A 6,475-nucleotide genomic window follows, 5' to 3' on the forward strand; every position below is an offset into this window, starting at 1 on the left:
GTTTGGGTTCGGATAACGGGGGGTTTCACAAGGCAGGTGGGAAAACAGGGACGGGATCTTGACTTGCAGAGCAAAACTGGAGGAAAAACCACCTTGAGAGCATCTCTCAAGCTGCTTCCAGCCTTCACCAGCACCATCCTGAAGATGCAGATGAAATTACCTGACCTTCAGAGGGACCAAAATATTTTTTTTAGTGCCTTTAGAATTCACTCGCTCTCCCAGGACCAGGATTTCCTTTAGAGGAAAGGATGCCACCAAAAAAGCCTGGGGACACCAGGAGCAAGGGGCTGGGGGTGCCCATCCCCACAGGGCAGCTGGAACCACCCCTGAGCCTATTCTGGGGATATGATGCAAAAGTCTTGCAATAAATTTCATTCATGGCTGGATTTTTGAGCTGATTATTTAACTCATGTAATGACCTTGCTTGTGATATGAGAGGTAAAACCTCTGCCTGCATTTCAGGGGGGCTGATGCAAAGTGTCTACCTCAACATCCAGCAGGACAATTTTGAGGCTGATTTGTTTAAATTGTTACATTTCCCTTCTTTTTTGAGGGGCAGGGAGGCCCAAAGGTTGGTGCCTCTGTTTCAGAACAAGTCACATTTATTCACTGTTCACTTCAATTATTCCAGCTTGCAACCAATGAGGTTTAATTAATATTAAAATTTTAAATCAGCCAGCTCAGCCAATGTTATTTGAGCACTGATGGTTTGTTGAATATCTTCTCTCATAGACTGGTATTTAAATAGAAGAAAATACCAAAAAAAAAATTCTTATATCTGAAATGGAAAAACAATTATGTTCTGTGACTTTGCAGAGTTATTTTTGAGGACATGTAATATATTTTTGCAGAGTCCCTGTTCTAGGAGAGGCTCTTTCTTCTTGGTGTTTGTTGCTTCTCTTAATGTAAACACAAGAAAATATTGGGTAATGGATAGGGAGATAATAGACAAGGAATATAGAATAAACCCTCTGTTTTTCAAACAATTGCCCTTCATGCTCCTTTAGTTTTAATTTTTCCAGCTTTGCTGCAGCTGTCCTTGCCTCAGCCAAGGCCAGGTGAGACTTTTTCCTTCTTTGCAGATCCTGAAGTTTATAAAGCTCCAATCTACTTTTCCATAACCAAATGTTTAGTACCTACCTATTGTTTTCCTTTGGCATTCCTTTTTACTAGTAGTCCCACTCTTTAACCCACAGGTTCCTTTGGGTTGAACCAAGGGTTCATCTGATCCACCTGGAAACATCAAGTTCCAGAAGATAAGAGTATCACCTGCCCTCCTGACAATTTTCAAACTAAATGCAGCACAGAATCTTGGCTACATCTAGAAAATAGGTGATTTTTATTTTTTTAATTTAAAGAGGAGGAGAGAATACTTGTAGGAAAAAAAAAACAAACAAGATGAGAAGGAAGAGAAAAGATCAGTGAATGTCCAGCATTGATTTAGAAACAGGCTCTGCCAGGCAGGAGGAAAAGGAGCCTTTGCCAATCCATTCCATTTATGGTTATTAGTATTGATATTGTATTTCTCTTGGCTCCCAAAAGGAAAAGTGGGAAATGAATTAGGAAAAAAAAAAAACACTTTTCTGTAAATATTTTTTTCCCAATTCAGATGTTTTTTTAGGAAACGGGGGGAATCTGCTTCTCAAATGTCAAGGACTTGAAAGACTAAAAATACATCACCGGAATAAATAAATTAACCCAGAAGACAGGACTGATGCTCTGCAGGCATCAGGGATTAAATAAATTCACTAAATTCAAAGTGGTACTGCAGATAAGAGCTCTTTGTGCTGCAGCATGTACAGCTTATTGATTCTGGGATTGAGGTGCTGTGCTCCCTTGTAAAGGGGGCTCTGCCTGATCTGGCTGAGTCCTGCCCCAGTGCAGAGCGTGGAGCACAATCCCCTCTCCCCATTTGTTTTAATTTGGTCTCTGCCTTCATTTGCTGCTCCACATCTGTGCCTCTCCCCCAGCACTGCCTGAGGGACAAGGGGCACTTCAGGAGGTGCTGGGCCAGCAGGATGGGGCTGCTGCAGGAAAGGAGCTGTGGGCATCTTCTGCAGGGATGGGACACCCAGCACTTCCCTTCTCCAGAGGGTTTTGGGGGCACTGTGGGCACAAAGGGTCCTCAGGGGAGCAGCTCCAGTGGGGATCCAGGTTCTGCACACTCACATTTTGTTATGGGAGCCACCAAGGAATGTGCCTGACCAAGGTAAAAACATGACCTGCACAGATAAGATGAGTTCTTCTGGACAAAAAAATAAAAAGTGGGAAGGTTTGTAATCAATCCCAGACAGGCTGTTGCACACCCAGCTGGAATAAGGCTGGGCAAGTTCCAATTTACCTGTTTTCCATGGCAGAAGGTGTTTTCACCCCCTTGGTCAGATGCTGAACTGTCAAAGTCACTTCACACTAACACAGGAGGACATTTAATTCCTCCTTTGGAAGCTCTCCTGGTGCTCAGCTCAGGTTTCCTCCACAGGTTGCTCTGAAGGGCCAGCAGATCTCTCCAAACACAGAAATTCATCATTTCCCAAGGAAGATAAAGACCTCCAGGCCTCTGGAGGTGTGAGGAAGCAGCTGGGCAGGGCAGGGATGCTCTCAGGGTGTGCTGGTCTCCTGTTCCATCTCTCCTTGGGTGAGGTGGAACCAGCACCAGCACCTCCCAGCCTCGGAGCATCTTTGGGTGCTGGCTTCCAGAATCATGGCAAAAACAGCTGATCTGACCAAGGGGAAAGACCTTCCCAGCCTCGGGATACCCTTGGGTGCTGGCTTCCAGAACCACTGCAAAAACAGCTGATCTGACCAAGGAGAAAGACCTTTAATATTAATTGTTGTCTCTTAGGTACAAGGGAAGAGCTCCATGGCATTAAAGAAGTTGCCACAGGGACTTTTGGGTGACCTCCCCAAATCCCTGTATCTCCCTCAGGTTTGGCAAATCTCCCAATATCTTTCACCAAAATCAAGCTCTTAATCTCAAGACACCTCTCCTACGTCAGGCTGCCTCCTGAGCACGATCCACAGGGCCCGTGTTTCAACACCCAGGATTCATTAATATTTCCTGCAGAGTGCTCAGTAAGTAGCAAATAAAGCAGGAAGTGTCCCAGATGTTGGAAAGAAAAAATGGAATTATTCATTGCTTACTAACATCAAATGCTAATGTGAGAAAAGCATCCTTGAAGAAATCCTTGACTAAAATTCATCAGAGTGATGTGAAATCACTGTTTTAATTATGCATTTTGAATGTATTTATTAGTCCCGGTTCTGATCTGACTTACAGATGTTTAGCAGTGATAAGGGTCTGCTGCAGCCTTCGGAATTGCTCATGATTTATAATGACAAAACTTGGATCAGAATTAGGTCCTTGTCACTACTCTATAATATCCTTTCATCAAACTTCACATTCAACAGATGAAAGCGAACGTGGTTTCTGCAATTTCCAACTCTACCACCGAGCCCATGAGTTCCTTTTTTTAAAATTTCTCCTACAGAAGTGATGACTCCCACAGCAAATTTTGTCTGCTTGAGTTATACTAGCCATGAGAAACTTGAGAGCAAAGGAACTGGAGTCTTTAATCCACCAAAATGATGTATTTGGCCTTGTGCTGGCAATAAACATGGAATTTTAATGAAAGAGTTAATTGCTTTAATTATGCAACTCTACAATCTCATTCTTTCTTAGTGCTGTGCCTATTAGATATACACCTAATATTGAGAGATTTTCCAAACCTGTGGGAAATCCAGGGATTTGATGAGGTTATCCAAAAGCTCAATACCAGACAACAATTGGATGTGCTCAATACCAGATATTTAAAACAAAACACCCTCTGTTCAAGAATGATTCAAAGCCGTGTGGTTTATTTCCAAAGAATGATGGAATTTTAAACTATTGCTTGTTCTAGAGCTGATCCAGAAAGAGCAGGTCTCCAGGGATGCTTTACTCCCTAAGGCACGAATGCATGATTAAGCTAAATGTATTCCATAAATGCCTTGATGACATTAAACTAAATTTTTTAAAGAACAGATGGAGAAAGTTAATAAATATTTCATTCTATAATATAAAACTCACTTCTATATTCACAACTTCAGGGATCCTCAGCTTCACAGATATCAATAAGTCTGATGGATTTCTTGCTGCATTCTCATTCTTCTGCCCTGGTGTCTCTTATGGGATCATCATTTCTGCATGCTTGGATTGTTTTATGGGATCAGTGAAAGGCAAGTGACTGTAAATCTTGACCTCTTCTGCTCCTGGATTGTATACTTTTATTCTTTGTGACCATAAGTGTTCATCTTCACATTGAATAGATAATTAAATGACAAAAATTATTCAAAGGGAATTTATAGTGAGAAATTATACCTTGAAGAACCGATGGGGACCAGGCATAACCCAAGGAGAATCAGGGGAAAAAAAAGTTTAGAATGGCCAAATAAAACACTAAAATCTCTGTGTATTTGGGAATGTCATGAAACATCCATTCACTGGGATAAAACCCCATGATTTTTTTTACCTGCACATCCAAATTCTATTCAAACAAAATTTCTATTAAGGGAAAACAGTGTGGATATTGCTAAAGAACTGTAGCCCAAGCCTGTTATCCATATGAAAGAACTAATCTTTACATGGGGGAATTACAATTCCTCACTCTGTGTATGCCATGAATCTTGTAAAAGAATAATTAGAACTTGCTCCGAAAGGAAAGAAACACCAGACTTGAATAATATTTTAGGAAGAGCATTAACAAACATTTTTACACTGCCAACAATCTTCAGCGCTTTCTAGCAGAGATTTACATTCCATTATTAATTAACTGCACTGAGTCAATAGTGTGACATAAAGCTCAGGAGATGTGAGCTGAGCACAAACTCTGACATCCACGAGAACGGCGCCGTTTGAGAAGTTTGATTTAAAATTTATGCAAATGAGCTCAGCAAACAAGGACCCAACAAACTACTTCAAAGCACCACGCTGCAGCCCTAAAAAACATGACAAGATCAAATCTTTGTCATTTCTCAAGTGTCTTTACAAACCTCTGCCTATTCAGGACAAATTATTTCACCCCCAGTACCTGGATAGTTTGGTGGAGAATTATGAGGTGATTGCTCTTCTCAGGGTCACTGCCACATCAGCCTGGATGACTGCAAGAATTTAAATGTATTTAAATGTTATATAATTTGTCATTTTAGATCTGACTCTTGTAGGTGTCCATAAACTACAACAAGGTCCCAGCTGAGCTGCCTGATAGGGCTGACCAAAACAAAGCCAAAATAATACCAGTGCTATTGTCCCCACTCCTGTTCCTCCAGCTCCCACCATCATTCCATTTTTGGGTTGAGAAACTTCCCCAAGCTGTGTCCAGGGAAAATATTCACTTCAGAGTAATGACAAAAATTATTCAAAACAAATTTATAGTGAGAAATTGGCATGTAAAGAACTGATGGGGCACAGGCACAGCCCAAGGTGATATCACGTTATCATGCTATTGTCCCCCCTCCTTTTCCTTCAGTTGGGATCAGCTTTCAGTTTTTGGTTTGGGAATCCACACAAAATTGCATCTGGGGAAAATATTAAATGCAGTGTAAAGCATTGCTGTAAAGAAATAGTAATTAATTCGTGTTATGTTTCAAGCCACAGAAATTGGTTTATTCCCTTATTGAAAGTTAGGTTAAATCCAGGTACATTTGTATATTCAGAATCGGGGCTTTTAAGGAAGAAAAAGTTTCTCATGTTTCCCGACATCCCATTAAAATGGTTGTCCTTTGACGTCAATTAGAGCTGGCCAAGGGAAAAAAAAATCATCCTTAATTGCTTTTTAGAAATAGACATTATTGCTTGCACCATCACAGCCAGATTCGATTTCCTTTTACAAGAAACCAGGATGCTGGGAATGCTGTAAAACTCCAGCTCTGCTGAATATGGATGTGGAGCTCTGCTGACAGAGAGCTGCTTTCCCTTGGGCTGCGGAAAAAACTGGTGCAAACCCCATCAATGTGCTGAAATATCTCCAAAGTGGAAAAAGCCTGGAGCTGGATGTTCAGCTGGGGCTGGTTTGGGATGGGCAGAGGTCAGAGCCAGGCTGGGAGAGCTGGGGGTGCTCACCTGGAGAAGAGAAAGCTCCAGGGAAACTTTCCAGTGCCTAAAGGGGATCCAGGAGAGCTGGAGAGTGACTTGGGACAAGGGATGAAGGGACAGGACACAGGGAATGGCTTCCCACTGCCAGAGAGCAGGGATGGATGGGACATTGGGAAGGAATTCCTGGCTGTGAGGGTGGTGAGACCCTGGCAGAGGGTACTCAGAGAAGCTTGGCTTCCTATCCCTGGAAGTGTCCAAGGCCAGGTTGGTGGGGCTTGGAGCAATGTGGGATAGAGGAAGGTCTCCCTGTCCATGGCAGGGGGTGGAACAGGATGGGTTTTAAGGTCCCTTCCAACCCAAACTTTCCTGGGATTCTGTGGATGCTCAGTGCTCCATCCCTGCCTC

The sequence above is a fragment of the Camarhynchus parvulus genome, chromosome 4A (assembly GCF_901933205.1).
Source record: "Camarhynchus parvulus chromosome 4A, STF_HiC, whole genome shotgun sequence".
Lineage (NCBI taxonomy): Eukaryota > Metazoa > Chordata > Aves > Passeriformes > Thraupidae > Camarhynchus > Camarhynchus parvulus.